The 19,716-nt window shown below is 42.8% G+C and overlaps 1 protein-coding gene across 2 annotated transcripts in view; it reads right to left on the bottom strand.

Annotated features, from left to right (window-relative positions):
* The window catches only part of SV2B (synaptic vesicle glycoprotein 2B), a 322,088-nt gene that overhangs the window by 222,879 nt on the left and 79,493 nt on the right, over window positions 1-19,716 (bottom strand). Inside the window, exon 1 of one of the 2 annotated variants that reach the window (XM_069766260.1) lies at window positions 3,578-3,657. The exons of the other annotated variant lie outside the window; for it this stretch is intronic. The gene's annotated coding sequence lies outside the window, so the exon portion shown is untranslated. Of the gene's footprint in view, window positions 1-3,577; window positions 3,658-19,716 lie in introns of those variants that run through there. 2 annotated transcript variants of the gene reach the window in all.

The raw sequence follows: 19,716 nt of genomic DNA, 5'->3' as shown, positions 1-19,716 counted from the left end.
CATTAGTATTTTGTCCATTTGTCAGTTTTTTCCAGATGAAGATAAAAATTATGAAGGTTGGTATCCAAGTGTTGTCTGATTTTTGTCATGAACCCATAGACTTGCATTGGCAATTTTAATCCAAGAAACAAACATCTGATTGATGCCTTACTGATCTGACATCTACATCAGGGGCGGGCACACCATTGGTGCAACGTGCGCAGCCACAGGGGCCCAAGGGATATGGGGGCCACTACCACTTCCAAAGCTGCGAGAATTGTGCATTATGATCCGCTATAGGACTGCAAAGAGACTATATATTGTTCTTGCACGGGGGCCTCTTCTGTGTTCGCTCCTTATCTCACTGACGTCTTAGGCTTCTTTCGCACTTCCGTCTTCCAAATCTGCACAGGATCCGTCAAGACACTGAAATGACGGATCATGTGCAGATTGTTGAAAATGTGTGCACTGGGTCGTCTTTCTGACGTACCCATCAAGGCTATGTGCACCTGTTGTGTATGCGTCTTCGCAGCAGTTTTCCGCTGCAAAAACGCATACACAACACAAACCAGGTTAAAAAGAAAAATTTCAGTATTCTCACCTACCGGCATCCCATGCAGCGATGCTCCCGGCAGCTAGCGTTCTTAGTAATACATTGCGAAATCTCGCGAGAAGTCGCGGTCTCGCAGGATCCTGCATTCTCAAAAATCAACAGATTGTGACGGGAGCTGAAAGACGGAAGTGTGAAAGAGGCCTAACTGATTCAACATGGGACAAGGAAGACGAAAAGAAGATAGGGTCTGGTTTGTCTATAAACATCTCTCTATACAAATAATTAATGACCATTTTTCAGTAGGTCACTAGCGCTTACAATCCATATATATGCTGATCCTACTGTAAATTTTGATTTATTTTGGAACTTAAACATTACTTTCAACTATAAAGCAAAGCTGAAATAGGGAATCATGGAAACAATTTTCTCATCTAAAGCTATTTTGTCTGGCAAAGGAATGAGAAATATAGAGAAATACATGATTGCAATTTATGTTCTAACTCATTTGATGCTGAAAGCCAAAAATAAGAGTGGATTGCATTAATAGAGAACTGAAGAGATAAAAGATTTGAGACGATACTAAATCCAAAGACAAAATCAAATGATAATAGTAAACACTTGCAGGGAATATTTGTGCAAACCTTGTATAACAGGTCTATACAGTGAAGAATGGCTCCTGCTAATACTGGGGCTATGTTAGTAAAAATCACTGAACATATAATGCTAATGTGATCAACGAGGCAATACGAGTATGATCAATGAAGGGGCGCCATGTAATAAATGGATTAAAGCTTATATAGTCAGTGTAATCGATCATAAGGCTGCATAATAAATCGTACTTTACTTATTCATTTAACCCAAGAAATCCCAAAAGATAACGGTCTATTTAAAGCTGCACTTCCAAAAAATAGATGCAAAAAGAAAAAGGAACTACGGCAGATGTAAATTAAATAGAATTTTTTTTATTGATTCATCATTATGAGCAATTAAAAGAAATGTTTTTAAGAAGGTAGAAACAACACATCGAGATAACAGACAGAATAATATCGGTACATATTAAGAGGCATGTGCAATGCTAAAACGTACAAAGAAGGAATTAATGAAGTCGATATGTATTAGTAATGGCATCTTAAATTGAGTATCAGTGTAGCTTAATGAAGTTTGTTTTCCCATATAGGGTAGTCAGTAATAAATGCCATAAAATACATAGGTTGAAAGTTTGCATAAGATAAATGAGCACATGGGACAAAATATGCAATGATAAAACAAATGTCAATGAAATATAACATAATATTCAATGATCAATGAAGTTGATAATGTATCCAGTGACATCTGCTGCTAAGTATTCTAACCAGTAAGGGGTATAAACATATGAAGGCCAAATAGCTAGACTAAAAATATATGATCGTTAATAAAGAAGCCAGACATAAGTATCAAAAGGCTCCAACAAAGTGTTAATCCGCACAGCGGGGAAGCCCACTCAGTGCACAGGTAATTGCATGAACTGATGCTGCAAACATGTATACAGCACTAAGTACTCCGTGAGCCGGGGTGCCACTCCAAAGAAAATAGCCACAATGGATACAAAAATTGAAAGGAACGGATGGCACTCATCGGTTCAAAAACTTCTTTATTCCAATACTTTAAAATATTGGCGTCGGGAGGATGGGAGCAGGAGTGGAATGGACGACAGCCATTTCGTGCTGCAGTGGCGCTTCTACTGGTCACCAAACTCTCTCCAAAAGTTCATTGTGGATCTCTGAATGATCCAGTGTTGTCCTAAATGCCTAATGATGATAAATATAATCCACATGTGTGTAATCAAGTCTCCGTATAAATGCATCTGCTCTGTGATAGCCTCAGGGTTCTGTTGAAACACAGAGAGCATCATGAAGACCAAGGAACACAACAGGCAGGTCAGTGATACTGTTGTGGAGAAGTTTAAAGCCGGATTTGGATACAAAATGATTTCCAAAACTTTAAACATCCCAAGGAGCACTGTGCAAGCGATCATATTGAAATGGAAGGAGTATCATACCACTGCAAATCTACCAAGACCCTGCCGTCCCTATAAATTTTCATCTCAAACAAGGAGAAGACTGATCAGAAATGCAGCCAAGAGGCCCATGATCACTCTGGATGAAATGCAGAGATCTACAGCTGAGGTGGGACAGTCTGTCCATAGGACAACAATCAGTCATACACTGCACAAATCTGGCCTTTATGGAAGAGTGGCAAGAAGAAAGCCATTTTTCAAAGATATCCATAAAAAGCGTTGTTTAAAGATTGCAACAAGCCACCTGCGAGACACACCAAACATGTGGAAGAAGGTGCTCTGGTCAGATGAATCCAAAATCGAACTTTTTGACAACAATGCCAAACAATATGTTTGGCATAAAGGCAACACAGCTCATCACCCTGAACCCACCATCCCCACTGTCAAACAGGGTGGTAGCAGCATCATGGTTTGGGCCTGCTTGTCTTCAGCAGGGACAGGGAAGATGGTTAAAATTGATGGGAAGATGGATGGATCCAAATACAGGACCATTCTTGAAGAAAACCTGTTGGAGTCTGCAAAAGACTTGAGACTGGAATGGAGATTTGTCTTCCAACAAGACAATGATCCCAAACATAAAGCAAAATCTACAATGGAATGGTTCACAAATAAACGTATCCAGGTGTTAGAATGGCCAAGTCAAAGTCCAGCCCTCAATCCAATCGAGAATCTGTGGAAAGAGCTGCAAACTGCTGTTCACAAACGATCTCCATCAAACCTCCCTGAGCTCGAGCTGTTTGCCAAGGAAGAATGGGCAAGAATTTCAGTCTCTCGATGTACAAAACTGACAGATACATACCCCAAGTGACTTGCAGCTGTAATCGTAGCAAAAGGTGGCGCAACAAAATATTAAGGTAAAGGGGCCAAATAATATTGCACGCCCCACTTTTCAGTTTTTGAATTTCCACAAAAATGTTAAATAACCAGTAAATTTCATTCAACTTCACAATTGTGTTGAACTTGTTGTTGATTCTTCACCAAAAATTTACCTTTGGTATCTTCATGTTTGAAGCATGATATATGGGAAAAGGTTGAAAAGTTCCAGGGGGCCGAATACTTTCACAAGGCACTGTATGGACAAGAAAAACAAAGATTACATCTACAGAATGGGAGTTATGGAACTAAGCAACAGCAAGTTTGAAAAAGACTTGTGTATACTAGCAGATCACAGACTGCACATGAGTCAACAGTCAGTGAGTTAACAATTACCTCTAGCATGTAGTGGTAATGACCAGCGATGACATGCTGGGGTGAAGGTGGGTCGGTTTCCGACTGATCAAATATAAGACTCCAGTGAAAAATATTTTTATAGCGGAAACGCATTGGGAACAACGTTTTAGGCTACCACATATTGCTATAGCGTGTTTACATCTAGTGAATTCTATATACTACCCATTGCTGCTATTAAATGACAACAAATGATACTATATAAGTAACTTCAAAAAAGAACCATGCCTAGGAACCGCCCACAGCCTTCTCAGGAGCTCCGATGCCACATGACGCTGAGACCCAGTGACGTCGGCGGAAATGCCCGGCCGGAGCGCTGCCCCAGCCGCTGCCAGTAATGTCCGCACATGATAAAAGCTGCAAGCACATCACACACACACATCACCCCTCGTAAAAGCTACACGCGAAACGCGCGTCGGGGAATCGGTCCACGCCTGAAAGGTAATGTGCCTTCGCCACAAATGGTTTATTCTGATGCTTTGTTCTCATTTGGGCTAACATGCTTTTCTGCTGCCACATTAGGCCATACATTATACTGAGACATCCAGCTATTATATAAAGCATAATAGTCCCTCCCCACTTGCCCTTCCCCATTATTTGGGCACAGTGCACTACAGCACTACATTGTACGTACTTGCCATAAGAAGTGTCCCTTATACACTCTTGGCTGCACATTGCACTTACGCATACTTTTATGTTTTTGTTATTTAACCCTTGGCGTCATTGCTGTACAGTCTGGACCGATCGTATTTTTTGTACATTGTGTCTGCACAGTTTTTAACTTTTTGCTACTTCTCTTGCTAATTCTTTTTACTTGTCTAAACTCATTGAAATAAAAATGTTAATATTTTAAGGCTATAGCTTTATTTTGCTCTTTCTTGGATGTATAAATGATACTATATGTTTTCTTACATAAAATACAAAGGAAATGTGTCATCTTTAACTTTAGCCCTTTTAGAGATCACTCTATTTTCAACTTCCTTAACTGTTCACGATAACAGTAATTTTGACAAGGAGTGCCCAAACTTTTACATGCCATTGTATGTAAACAGGGGGGCCATAGGAGGGCAATAACCCAGCAGCAGGACCACTACCTCAGCCTTTGTGCAAGGAGGAACAGGAGGAGCACTGCCAGAGCCCTGTAAAATGACCTCAGTAGGCCACAAATGTGCATGTGTCTGCACAAATGTGTAGAAACCGACTCCATGAGGATGGCCTGAGAGCCCATCATCCAAAGACGGGGGATGTGCTCACACCCCAACACCGTGCAGGACGCTTGGCATTGGCTACAGAACACCAGGATTGGCAAATTCGCCACTGGCGCCCTGTGCTCTTCACAGATGAAAGTAGGTTCACACTGAGCACATGTGACAGATGTGACATAGTCTGGAGACGCCGTGGAGAGCGATCTGCTTCCTGCAACATCCTTCAGCATGCCCAGCTTGGCAGTGGGTCAGTAATGGTGTTGGGTGGCAATTCTTGGAGGACCACACAGCCCTTCATGTGCTCGCGAGAGGCAGCCTGACTGCCATTAGGTTCTGAGATGAGACTCTCAGACCCCTTGTGAGACCATATGCTGGTGCGGTTAGCCCTGGATTCCTCCTAATGCAGGACAATGCCAGACGTCATGTGGCTGGAGTGTGTCAGCAGTTCCTGCAAGATGAAGGCATTGAAGCTATGGACTGGCCCACCCGTTCCCCAGACCTGAATCCGATTGAACACATCTGGGACATCATGTCTCGCACCATCCACCAACGTCACGTTGTACCACAGACAGGAGTTGGCGGTTAGTCCAGGCCTGGGAGCATATCCCTCAGGAGACCATCCGCCACCTCATCAGGAGCATGCCCAGGCGTTGTAGGGAGGTCATACAGGCACTTCGTGGCCACACACTACTGTGCATTATTTCCTTGTCTTGAGGCATTTCCACTGAAGTTGGATCAGCCTGTAATTTGATTTTCCACTCTGATTTTGAGTTTCATTCCAAATTCAGACCTCCATGGGATATTAATTTTGATTTACGTTGATCATTTTTATGTTTTATTCTTCTCAACGCATTCCACTATGTAATGAATAAAGATTTACAACTGGAATATTTAATTCAGTGATATCTAGGATGTGGGATTTTAATGTTCCCTTTATTTTTTGAACAGTGTATTTATCAATGTGAGTTGAGTTTTTATATAACTTTAGTGACTTGATAAATATTGTAATCCTCAAGCATAGCAAGAAGTCACAGCAAGACCTGACATGACAATCACAATCTGTGGAAGTAAAGTCGTGTCTCTCCATGTATCTACTGCTGAAGAACTCCAGAGAGCTCTTTACTTTCTACACTAGATTAAATCATGGCAAACATTTATGCAATAGGAAACAATGTTGTGTTCTTGATTTATAGACAGGGTTTTTATAAGACATTAAAATACTTATTTTCAAAGCATGAACAGTTAAAGCACTAGGGGGCTTTACGACATGCGCCTTAGAGCTGTCAGCACCCCATATTAGAAAATACTTTGCTTTACGTATATGTCAATTGCAATTCACGCCAATCTTAGTAAATTTGCCCCATTGTGGGTCTACATCGGAATTCAAAAAATATTGTTTTCCAATCTAGGAACTCAGTTTGTTTCTAAATTCTGCAGGCCAATCTGTTAAAAGGTGGATTATAATGGCGGCAATCTGGGCTACCATCCAGGGCTCAAGGCTCGAGGGGACCCATCGCCAGATTGCCCTCATTATAATGTTTTGCGGCACACATATCCCAGCAAGGAGCTTTCCTGGAGCTGCCGATGATGTAGAATGGTAGCGCTGCTCCACGGGAGCTTTCGTTGCCTCTGCTGTGACATGACAGTGCGATGACATCATCTTCTGGCACTATCCCACCCAATTATGTCATCATGCTAGCATGTGCGCACTGGCCAGACTAGAAGAGAAGCCTTGGGGACCAGAGCAGAGCACCTGGGGAATGAGAGTGAGGTGAGTATGTATTTTTTTAAATTAATATAAGTATGGGATGTGCAAGCTCACACTGTATACAGGAGGCTATGTGGGGGACCATACTGTATATATAGGAGGCTATATGGGGGCTCATACTGCATATAGGAGGCTATCTGGGACTCATACTGTATATAGTAGGCTATTTAGGGGCTCATATTGTATATAGGAGGCTAGATGAGGGCTCATACTGTATATAGGAGACTATATGGGGAATCATACTGTATAGAGGAGGCTAGATGAGGGATCGTACTGTATATAGGGAGCTATGTGGAGGCTTACACTGTATATAGGGAATTATTTCAGTGCTCATACTCTATGTAGTTAGCTGTATGGGGCTCTTACTGTAAATAGGGAGCTATGTGGGGGCTCATACTGTATGTAGGGGGCTGTGTGTGGATTCATACTGTATGTACGGGGTTGTGTGGAGGCCCATATTGTATGTGGGGGCATAGTGCCTGGGCATTTGAGCAGTTATTCTCATTGCAGTACGGATTATGCACTCCTTTTCTTATCCTGATTGAAGGAATTCCCTAATGAACCCCTGAATGACCAAAAGAGGGAGAAAACACGTCGGAAAAAGATGACATAAAGCTAAGTACACAACTCTTCAGGCCATGTAGGTTCTATATATAGATGATAGTCCATGTCCATAGAAATGTGACTGTGAGATATATGGATGTTTTGTGGTTTAATTGCAATGTCACTTGACCAGCTGTTTCTGATCTTAAGGGTATTCTTTGTTTGACAATGACATCATGTATGTTACTTTTTGGACTTCTTGGACAGGGTTTTTTATGGTCAGATTATTGAAAAATATGAATTATCTACCCCTCAGCCCATTAGTATCTATATTGTATATATTTATACAGTATGTGTTCATTACATATTGTCTTATCACCTGTAGATGATGTCTTGTCAGAGTACTGGTAGGGTTACATAGGGGCAGTCGACGAGGAGCAGGAGCACCATACCGTTTCAACTTAGGGAGCCAACCTCTGCTGTCAGGAAGGGAATTTCGAATGGCAAAACTAGTTAGTTTGATAAAGTGTTCTGCACAGTTTGGTCCACATGATCAAAAATGATTAACATGTATAATTTTGTTTAATTTCTCATTATGGGTTACCATCCTTTTTTATGGCTATTATAATGTTTTTCTCACATAGTGCTATCATATTCTGCCGCACTTTGCAAACATAATTATAGCAGTCCTCAATGGGGCTCACAGTCTAAATTACCTATCAGTATGTAGTTGGAGTAAACAAGAGTACCTGGAGGAAACCTATGCAAACACAGGAAGAACATACAAACTCTTTCAGATGTTGTGCTTTGTGGGATTTGAACCCAGAACCCCAGTGCTGCAAAGCCACAGAGCTAATTACTGAATGACTGAATGCTCAGTGGTTAGCACTTTGGCATTACTAAGTCTGTGTTTGCATTAAAGAGCTTGAATGGTGCTTGATAAAGTCCTAAGAGACATCAGAGTGGTATATGAGAGGCTAGTCACAACCCACTGCGTCAATACCAAAAGAGCATGTATTAAACCAAGGGAAAATATGAAGTCGTATGTCAGGTCACATGCCAGGGTCAGAATACCAGAAAAATAGTGGATAAGTAAAGGGGCAATAACAAACGGGTAGTCTGAACACGGACCAAAGGTCAGCAGCAGAATATCAGATGCCAAGAAGCAATAACGACCGGGTAGTCTGGACACTGTCCAAAGGTCAGCAGAAGAAGAAGATCACGCACCAGAGAGCACAAGTTTGGAAGAAGCTTTGACTGGCAGTGATCTAGGCCAGTCAGCTCACCTAAATAGCACGGCAATTACCAAGAACAGGGAGCACCTGTGGAAATCTCTGCACCTACCAGTCTCAGATAGGTCCACTGAACAATCAAAGCACTGACAGCTCAGCATGTCCCAGCATAGGATAAGATAACAGAGCTGATATAGAAAATGTTCAGCACAGCCTAAAAGGGGAGGTGCATAGATATAGGTTCCCAAACCTTAATACGTGGAATAGTTACAACTAGCACACTCCAATGTGATGCAAAAAAAGGGGGGTATTTAATATACATACAGTAACCACAAATGTTTCGGTCTGCAATAGACCTTCATCAGTGTGCTAAATGTAGCATGAATGGTATACAGTTAGGGCCAGAAATATTTGGACAGTGACACAAGTTTTGTTATTTTAGCTGTTTACAAAAACATGTTCAGAAATACAATTATATATATAATATGGGCTGAAAGTGCACACTCCCAGCTGCAATATGATAGTTTCCACATCCAAATCGGAGAAAGGGTTTAGGAATCATAGCTCTGTAATGCATAGCGTCCTCTTTTTCAAGGGACCAAAAGTAATTGGACAATGGACTCTAAGGGCTGCAATTAACTCTGAAGGCGTCTCCCTCGTTAACCTGTAATCAATGAAGTAGTTAAAAGGTCAGGGGTGGATTCCAGGTGTGTGGTTTTGCATTTGGAAGCTGTTGCTGTGAGCAGACAACATGCGGTCAAAGGAACTCTCAATTGAGGTGAAGCAGAACATCCTGAGGCTGAAAAAAAAGAAAAAATCCATCAGAGAGATAGCAGACATGCTTGGAGTAGCAAAATCAACAGTTGGGTACATTCTGAGAAAAAAGGAATTGACTGGTGAGCTTGGGAACTCAAAAAGGCCTGGGCGTCCACGGATGACAACAGTGGTGGATGATCGCCGCATACTTAATTTGGTGAAGAAGAACCCGTTCACAACATCAACTGAAGTCCAGAACACTCTCAGTGAAGTAGGTGTATCTGTCTCTAAGTCAACAGTAAAGAGAAGACTCCATGACAGTAAATACAAAGGGTTCACATCTAGATGCAAACCATTCATCAATACCAAAAATAGACAGGCCAGAGTTAAATTTGCAGAAAAACACCTCAAGAAGCCAGCTCAGTTCTGGAAAAGTATTCTATGGACAGATGAGACAAAGATCAACCTGTACCAGAATGATGGGAAGAAAAAAGTTTGGAGAAGAAAGGGAACGGCACATGATCCAAGGCACACCACATCCTCTGTAAAACATGGTGGAGGCAACGTGATGGCATGGGCATGCATGGCTTTCAATGGCACTGGGTCACTTGTGTTTATTGATGACATAAGAGCAGACAAGAGTAGCCGGATGAATTCTGAAGTGTACCGGTATATACTTTCAGCCCAGATTCAGCCAAATGCTGCAAAGTTGATTGGACGGCGCTTCATAGTACAGATGGACAATGACCCCAAGCATACAGCCAAAGCTACCCAGGAGTTCATGAGTGCCAAAAAGTGGAACATTCTGCAATGGCCAAGTCAATCTCCAGATCTAAACCCAATTGAGCATGCATTTCACTTGCTCAAATCCAGACTTAAGACGGAAAGACCCACAAACAAGCAAGACCTGAAGGCTGCGGCTGTAAAGGCCTGGCAAAGCATTTAGTTTGGTGATGTCCATGGGTTCCAGACTTAAGGCAGTGATTGCCTCCAAAGGATTTGCAACAAAATATTGAAAATAAAAATATTTTGTTTGGGTTATGTTTATTTGTCCAATTACTTTTGACCTCCTAAAATGTGGAGTGTTTGTAAAGAAATGTGTACAATTCCTACATTTTCTATCAGATATTTTTGTTCAACCCTTCAAATTAAACGTTACAATCTGCACTTGAATTCTGTTGTAGAGGTTTAATTTCAAATCCAATGTGGTGGCATGCAGAGCCCAAATCGCGAAAATTGTGTCACTGTCCAAATATTTCTGGCCCTAACTGTATATAGTGGAACCCCGATAAAAATTGACTGATTCGCATCAAAATGTAAGTTTTACTGGAAAAATTGCACTGAAAACAATTTTGAATGGTAGGTCAGTCCGGCTAGCGGGAGAGGAAGAGACAGGAGAGTCACGCGGTATCCGCCGCAAGTGGAGTCTTGTGTCTAAATGCCTTGTAGTTTGGTCACAGATTGCTTAGTATTAGATCCTGAGGTAGGCTCAGGTAATGAGTGACAACCAGAGAGCAATAGTTATGAAATATTACTTCTGGGCAGCAAACAATATAAAAATGACTTTCAGGATTCACTGTTCTTTTCTTGACACTGCATCACCCTTGGAAAATAATATCACAAGTGGCAGATACTTCCTCCTGACATGCAGCAATTTGAAGCATATATTCCACTATCTGATCACTTACACTTACTGTCTAAATGGATTTTCTCAAACCAAGTGGTCATTTTACAGCGTTTGGAAGCAGTTCATCCACAAATGTGCCTGTTACTTGCAAAGATTTGCTTACAGCAGAGAAGAGCTTAAATGAACTTGGATATTTGCTGCTGACAGAGAAGAGTTTTTCTTTATATTTATGACTTTTTTCTTAACACCTTTGTAGAGAAAGCAGCTTTGTAAAATGGTGACTAACACAGAAAGTAGAACTAAGAAGCAATTTTATGCAGTCTTCTAATGCCTTGTTGGTCATCTTCTAAATCAAAGAAGTTCAGGGTATACCATAAACAGGGCTGGACTGGCCATCGGGCAGTTCTGGCAAATGCCTGAAGGGCCGGTGCCAGTAGTGGGCCGCTTCGTGCCGACTCACCAGCGCCGCTGCGGCCGCATTCAACTATACCGGCGTCTATGCCGCCAGGAACAGGTGAATGCAATGATGGAGGAGAGAGCGTCTGCTGACGCTCCCTCTCCCATCATTCACCGCTCTGCCTCTGACACTGCGGGTGCGCGCGCACTTACTACGTCCCAGGCAGTGCAGCGACAACCGTCGAGACAGGAGCAGCGAGCAACACGGGCACGAGAAGAGGTGAAGAGTGTGTTTTTTGTTTTTTTACTGGACTGTGGGGCCTTTCTGGGGGGGAGAGATGCGGGCTGTGCTGTATACTACTATGTGGGCTGTGCTATATACTACTGTGTGGGCTGTGCTATATACTACTATGTGGGCTGTGCTATATACTACTATGTGAGCTGTGCTGCATACTGCTATGTGGGCTGTGCTAGATACTACTGTGTGGGCTGTGCTATATACTACTATGTGGGCTATGCGATATACTACTATGTGGGCTGTGCTGTATACTGCTACGTGGACTGTGCTGTATACTGCTACGTGGGCTGTGCTGTATACTACTACATTGGCTGTGCTGTATACTACTGTGTGGGCTGTGCTGTATACTACTGTATGGGCTGTGCTGTATACTACTGTGTGGGGTGGGCTATGCGGTATACTACTACGTGGGCTGTGTTATCTGCTATGCGGGTTGTTCTATGTGCTATGCAGGTTGTGCTATATACTATGCGGGTTGTGCTATATACTATGGGGGCTTTGCTATGTACTACGGGGGTATATTATATTCTATGGGGGAGGCTATGTTATATAGTATGTGGCTGTGTTATATAGTATTGTGGGAGTATATTATATTCTATGGGGGAGGCTGTGTTATATACTATGGAGGGCTGCATTATATTCTATGGGGGCTACATTATATATTATGGGGAGGTGGGCTGTATTATATTCTATGGGGGGCTGTATTAGATTTTATGAGGGATGATTGCATCATACTCTTTGATGGGGCTGCATTATATTCTGTGGGGAGGTGGGCTGTATTCTATTCTATTCGGGGCTGAGTTATATTCTATGGGGGGCTGTATTATATTTATATTCTTTGAGGGGTGATTGCATCATACTCTATGAGGGGGCTGCATTAAACTATGAGGGGGGCTGCATTATATTCTATGGGGTGGCTGCATTATACTCTGAGGTGGCTGCATTATATTCTGTAGGGTGGTGGCTGCATTGTACTATATGTGGGCTGCATTATACTGTATTGAGGACTATGGGGAATACGTTATACTATATGAACTATGGGGTGCATTATACTATGGGAAGTGAATTGTACTACATGGATGACTATGGCGGTGCATTATACTATATGGAGCACTATGAGGAGTGTATTATGCTATATGGAGGACTGAGCAGTGTATTTTAATATATGGAGGACTATGGGGTGTATTTTACTAAACAAGTAAAATGCTGCATATTCAGATTGTTTTTGCTGGAACAAAAATCATTCTCAGCAGCACATCGCTGGTGTAAACTGTAGACGGCTGCTGATAACATGATACTGTATGGTGATCTGTTAGTGATCTATTAGTGATCGTTCTGTCTAGGGTTGAGCGAAACGGGTCATTCATTTTCAAAAGTCACCGACTTTTGGCAAAGTCGGGTTTCATGAAACCCGATCCGACCCCTGTGCAGGGTCGGCCATGCGGTACGCGACTTTCGCGCCAAAGTCGCGTTTCAATGACGCGAAAAGCGCCATTTCTCAGCCAATGAAGGTAAACGCAGAGTGTGGGCAGCGTGATGACATAGGTCCTGGTCCCCACCATCTTAGAGAAGGGCATTGCAGTGATTGGCTTGCTGTCCGCGGCGTCACAGGGGCTATAAAGGGGCGTTCCCGCCGACCGCCATGTTACTGCTGCTGATCTGAGCTTAGGGAGAGGTTGCTGCCGCTTCGTCAGAAGCAGGGATAGCGTTAGGCAGGGTCCATTAACCACCAAACCGCTTGTGCTGTAGCGATTTCCACAGCCCAACACAACCTTCGGTGTGCAGGGACAGTGGAAGCTACATTTTTTTTTTTTCCTCAGCGCTGTAGCTCATTGGGCTGCCCTAGAAGGCCCCCTGATAGCTGCATTGCTGTGTGTACGCCGCTGTGCAAACCAACTGCTTTTTTCAAAGCACAAATCCTCTTGTTCCTTCCTTTCTGCACAGCTATCTTGTTTGTTTGTCCACACTTTTTATTTAATTTGTGCATCAGTCCACTCCTTATTGCTGCTTGCCATACCTGGCTGAGATTACTGCAGGGAGATAGTAATTGAAGGACAGTTCCTTTTTTTTTTTTTTTGTGGGAGATTAAGATTGGCATTTCTGCTAGAGTGCCATCCCTGTCTGTGTCATCTCTCACTCAGTGGGCCATAGAAAGCCTATTTATTTTTTTGCTTGATTTGGGTTCTAAAATCTACCTGAAAAAATCACTACATCAATCAGTGGGAGAAAAATATTGGCCTCAGGGCTTGTGTGCCACTCCTTACTCCTGTGTGTGCCATCTCTCACTCAGTGGGCCATAGAAAGCCTATTTATTTTTGTTGCTTGATTTGGGTTCCAAAATCTACCTGAAAAAATCACAACATCAATCAGTGGGAGAAAAATATTGGCCTCAGGGCTTGTGTGCCACTCCTGACTCCTGTGTGTGCCATCTTTCACTCAGTGGGCCATAGAAAGCCTATTAATTTTTTTGCTTGATTTGGGTTCTAAATTCTACCTGAAAAAATTAATAAATCAATCAGTGGGAGAATAATATTGGCCTTTGGGCTTGTGTGCCAGTCCTAAGCGTGCCATCTCTCTCTCTCAGATAGTGGGCCAGAGAAAGCCTATTTATTATTTTTTTTATTGGGTTTATAAATTTTCCCTGGAAAAAAAAAAAAAGTGGGAGATTAATATTGGCCTCTGGGCTTGTGTGCCAGTCCTGAGCGTGCCATCTCTCTCACAAATAGTGGGCCATAGAAAGCCTATTTATTTTTTTGGTTGATTTGGGTTCTAAATTCTACCTGAAAAAATCAATAAATCAATCAGTGGGAGATTAATATTGGCCTTTGGGCTTGTGTGCCAGTCCTAAGCGTGCCATCTCTCTCTCTCAGATAGTGGGCCATAGAAAGCCTATTTATTATTTTTTTATTGGGTTTATAAATTTTCCCTGGAAAAAAAAAAAAAAAGTGGGAGATTAATATTGGCCTCTGGGCTTGTGTGCCAGTCCTGAGCGTGCCATCTCTCACAAATAGTGGGCCATAGAAAGCCTATTTATTTTTTTGGTTGATTTGGGTTCTAAATTCTACCTGAAAAAATCAATAAATCAATCAGTGGGAGATAAATATTGGCCTCTGGGCTTGTGTGCCACTCCTGACTCCTGTGTGCGTCCTCTCTCACTCAGTGGGCCCTACAAAGCCTATTTTTTTTTTTATTTGTATTCTAAATTCTCCCTGAAACAATCATTTTATTTTATTTGGTTTCTAAATTATTCCTGAAAAAATCATTTTTTTTTGTATTTTTTTTTTCTAAAGTCTCCCTGAAAAAAAAAAAAAAAATCAAATCAGTGGGAGATTAATATTGCCCTTTCTGCTTGTGTGCCAGTCTTGACTCCTGGGTGTGCCATCTCTCTCTCTCTCTCCAATTGTGGGCCATAGAAAGCCTATTTATTTTTTTGCTTGATTTGGGTTCCAAAATCTACCTGAAAAAATCACTAAATCAATCAGTGGGAGATAAATATTGGCCTCTGGGCTTGTGTGCCACTACTGACTCCTGTGTGCGTCATCTCTCACTCAGTGGGCCCTAGAAAGCCTATTTTTTGTTTTATTTGTTTTCTACATTCTCCCTGAAAAAATCATTTTATTTTATTTGGTTTCAAAATTATTCCTGAAAAAATCATTTTTTTTGTATTTTTTTTTTCTAAAGTCTCCCTGAAAAAAAAAAAAAAATCAAATCAGTGGGAGATTAATATTGCCCTTTTTGCTTGTGTGCCAGTCTTGACTCCTGGGTGTGCCATCTCTCTCTCTCCAATTGTGGGCCATAGAAAGCCTATTAATTTTTTTGCTTGATTTGGGTTCCAAAATCTACCTGAAAAAATCACTAAATCAATCAGTGGGAGATAAATATTGGCCTCTGGGCTTGTGTGCCACTCCTGACTCCTGTGTGCGTCCTCTCTCACTCAGTGGGCCATAGAAAGCCTATTTTTTTTTATTTGTTTTCTAAATTCTCCCTGAAACAATCATTTCATTTTATTTGGTTTCTAAATTCTTCCTGAAAAATTCATTTTTTTGTATTTTTTTTTTCTAAAGTCTCCCTGAAAAAAAAAAAAAAAATCAAATCAGTGGGAGATTAATATTGCCCTTTCTGCTTGTGTGCCAGTCTTGACTCCTGGGTGTGCCATCTCTCTCTCTCTCTCCAATTGTGGGCCATAGAAAGCCTATTTATTTTTTTTGCTTGATTTGGGTTCCAAAATCTACCTGAAAAAATCACTAAATCAATCAGTGGGAGATAAATATTGGCCTCTGGGCTTGTGTGCCACTCCTGACTCCTGTGTGCGTCCTCTCTCACTCAGTGGGCCATAGAAAGCCTATTTTTTTTTTATTTGTTTTCTAAATTCTCCCTGAAACAATCATTTCATTTTATTTGGTTTATAAATTCTTCCTGAAAAATTCATTTTTTTGTATTTTTTTTTCTAAAGTCTCCCTGAAAAAAAAAAAAAATCAAATCAGTGGGAGATTAATATTGCCCTTTCTGCTTGTGTGCCAGTCTTGACTCCTGGGTGTGCCATCTCTCTCTCTCTCTCTCCAATTGTGGGCCATAGAAAGCCTATTTACTTTTTTGCTTGATTTGGGTTCCAAAATCTACCTGAAAAAATCACTAAATCAATCAGTGGGAGATAAATATTGGCCTCTGGGCTTGTGTGCCACTCCTGACTCCTGTGTGTGTCATCTCTCACTCAGTGGGCCCTAGAAAGCCTATTTTTTGTTTTATTTGTTTTCTAAATTCTCCCTGAAAAAATCATTTTATTTTATTTGGTTTCTAAATTATTCCTGAAAAAATCATTTTTTTTGTATTTTTTTTTCTAAAGTCTCCCTGAAAAAAAAAAAAAAAAATCAAATCAGTGGGAGATTAATATTGCCCTTTTTGCTTGTGTGCCAGTCTTGACTCCTGGGTGTGCCATCTCTCTCTCTCCAATTGTGGGCCATAGAAAGCCTATTAATTTTTTTGCTTGATTTGGGTTCCAAAATCTACCTGAAAAAATCACTAAATCAATCAGTGGGAGATAAATATTGGCCTCTGGGCTTGTGTGCCACTCCTGACTCCTGTGTGCGTCCTCTCTCACTCAGTGGGCCATAGAAAGCCTATTTTTTTTTTATTTGTTTTCTAAATTCTCCCTGAAACAATCATTTCATTTTATTTGGTTTATAAATTCTTCCTTAAAAAATCATTTTTTTTTATTATTTCTTTTTTCTAAAGTCTCCCTTTTAAAAAAAAAAAAAAAATCAGTGGGAGATTAATATTTACATTTGCGCTTCAGTGACAGTCCTGCGTGTGTGGCATTTCTCTCATTTGTTGCCACCAACAACAGAGTGTGTAACATTGTGCCTGATTTTCGTTGTGGTCTCACCCACCTGTAAAGGGGTAGCTAAATCATACTGAAGTTATAGCTCACCGTGTAAGTTGTGTGACAGCAACAAATACCGTTAGTTTGGTAACATTTTTAAAACAATGAGGAAGTCTGGTGGAAGAGGTCGTGGCCGGGGGCGTTCATTGTCAGCTGGTAATGAGGGTAGTGGTAGTGGTGGAGCATCAGGTGGTCGTGGGAAAAAAAATATTGCACCTAAGTCTGGAGCTGTGGAGCCAGGTTCGTCGTCTGGCTACACAAGGCCTCGAACGCTCCCTTTTCTGGGAGTAGGAAAACCGCTTTTAAAGCCGGAGCAGCAAGAGCAAGTTTTGGCTTATCTTGCTGACTCAGCCTCTAGCTCTTTTGCCTCCTCTCGTGAAACTGGTAAAAGTAAAAGCAGCGCGTCGTTAGTGGATGTTCACGGTCAGGGACAAGTCGCTCCCTTGTCCTCTTCAGCAAAAACAACAACAGAGAAGAATGCAGCAGGCGACACAACGGGTTACTCCATTGAGCTCTTTACACATACCGTCCCTGGCTTAGAAAGTGAAGCAGTTAACAGTCCATGGCCATTACAAGTTGAATCTGACATGGAGTGCACTGATGCACAGCCACAGCCAGATTACTATGCTGGTCCTTTGACTCAGACCACAACATTGCCCTCGCAGGGTGCTGATCAAGAATCAGACCCTGATGAGACTATGTTGCCCCATCACGAACGCTATACCACCGACCGACACGGTGACACAGACGAAGTTGCACACGAGCTACAAGAAGAGGTAATAGATGACCCAGTTCTTGACCCCGATTGGCAGCCATTGGGGGAACAGGGTGCAGGCGGCAGCAGTTCTGAAGCGGAGGAGGAGGGGCCGCAGCAGGCATCAACATCGCAACAGGTTCCATCTGCCGGGCCCGTATCTTGCCCAAAACGCGTGGCAAAGTCAAAACCTGTTGGAGGACAGCGTGGCCATCCGGTTAAAGCTCAGTCTGCAATGCCTGAAAAGGTATCCGATGCTAGAAAGAGTGCAGTCTGGCATTTTTTTAAACAACATCCAATTGATCAGCGCAAAGTCATCTGTCAAAAATGTTCAACTACCTTAAGCAGAGGGCAGAATCTGAAAAGTCTCAATACAAGTTGCATGCATAGACATTTAACCACCATGCATTTGCAAGCTTGGACTAACTACCAAACGTCCCTTAAGGTTGTAGCACCCTCGGCCAATGAAGCTAGTCATCAACGCAACATCCCTTCCGGCAGTGTAGGGCCACCATTTTCTGCACCACCTGCAGTATCTGTGCAGGTTTCTTTGCCAGGCCAAAGCAGTCAGGGTCAGGGAATCACCAGTTTCGTAGTAGGAAACACTGCATCTAGGGCACCGGCGGCAACAATACCATCTCCCACCGTCTCTCAGTCTGCCATGTCCACCGGCACCCCCGCTAGTTCCACGATCTCCAGCTCTCCAGTCCAGCTCACCCTACATGAGACTATGGTTAGAAAAAGGAAGTACTTAGCCTCGCATCCGCGTACACAGGGTTTGAACGCCCACATAGCTAGACTAATCTCGTTAGAGATGATGCCCTACCGGTTAGTTGAAAGCGAAGCTTTCAAAGCCCTGATGGACTACGCTGTACCACGCTACGAGCTACCCAGTCGACACTTTTTTTCCAGAAAAGCCATCCCAGCCCTCCACCAGCATGTTAAAGAGCGCATCGTCCATGCACTCAGGCAATCTGTGAGCACAAAGGTGCACCTGACAACAGATGCATGGACCAGTAGGCATGGCCAGGGACGTTACGTGTCCATCACGGCACACTGGGTAAATGTGGTGGATGCAGGGTCCACAGGGGACAGCAAGTTTGGGACAGTTCTGCCTAGCCCACGGTCTAGGAAACAGTTGGCTGTAGCCGTTCGCACCCCCTCCTCCTCCTCCTCGTCCTCCTGCAGAAGCGAGACCTCGTCCACAGACCGCAGTCGCACAACCACTCCATCCGCAGCTGCCACTGTTGCACACCAGGTCTCCCATTATGGGGCAGCTACTGGCAAACGTCAGCAGGCTGTATTGGCTATGAAGTGTTTGGGCGACAACAGACACACCGCTGAAGTTCTGTCCGAGTTCTTGCAGAAAGAAACGCAGTCGTGGCTGGGCACTGTAGATCTTGAGGCAGGCAAGGTAGTGAGTGATAACGGAAGGAATTTCATGGCTGCCATCTCGCTTTCCCAACTGAAACACATTCCTTGCCTGGCTCACACCTTAAACCTGGTGGTGCAGTGCTTCCTGAAAAGTTATCCGGGGTTATCCGACCTGCTCCTCAAAGTGCGTGGACTTTGCTCACATATCCGCCGTTCGCCCGTACACTCCAGCCGTATGCAGACCTATCAGCGTTCTTTGAACCTTCCCCAGCATCGCCTAATCATAGACGTTGCAACAAGGTGGAACTCAACACTGCACATGCTTCAGAGACTGTGTGAACAGAGGCGGGCTGTTATGTTTTTGTGGGAGGATACACATACACGGGCAGGCAGTAGGATGGCAGACATGGAGTTGTCACGTGTGCAGTGGTCGAAGATTCAAGACATGTGTCAAGTCCTTCAGTGTTTTGAGGAATGCACACGGCTGGTTAGTGCAGACAACGCCATAATAAGCATGAGCATCCCCCTAATGCGTCTGCTGATGCAAAGTTTGACGCACATAAAGGAT

This window comes from Ranitomeya imitator, chromosome 4, assembly GCF_032444005.1.
Source record: "Ranitomeya imitator isolate aRanImi1 chromosome 4, aRanImi1.pri, whole genome shotgun sequence".
NCBI classification, from domain to species: Eukaryota; Metazoa; Chordata; class Amphibia; order Anura; family Dendrobatidae; genus Ranitomeya; species Ranitomeya imitator.
Note: the sequence above shows the minus strand (reverse complement) of the source record. Positions and strands in the feature narration are given on the sequence as shown.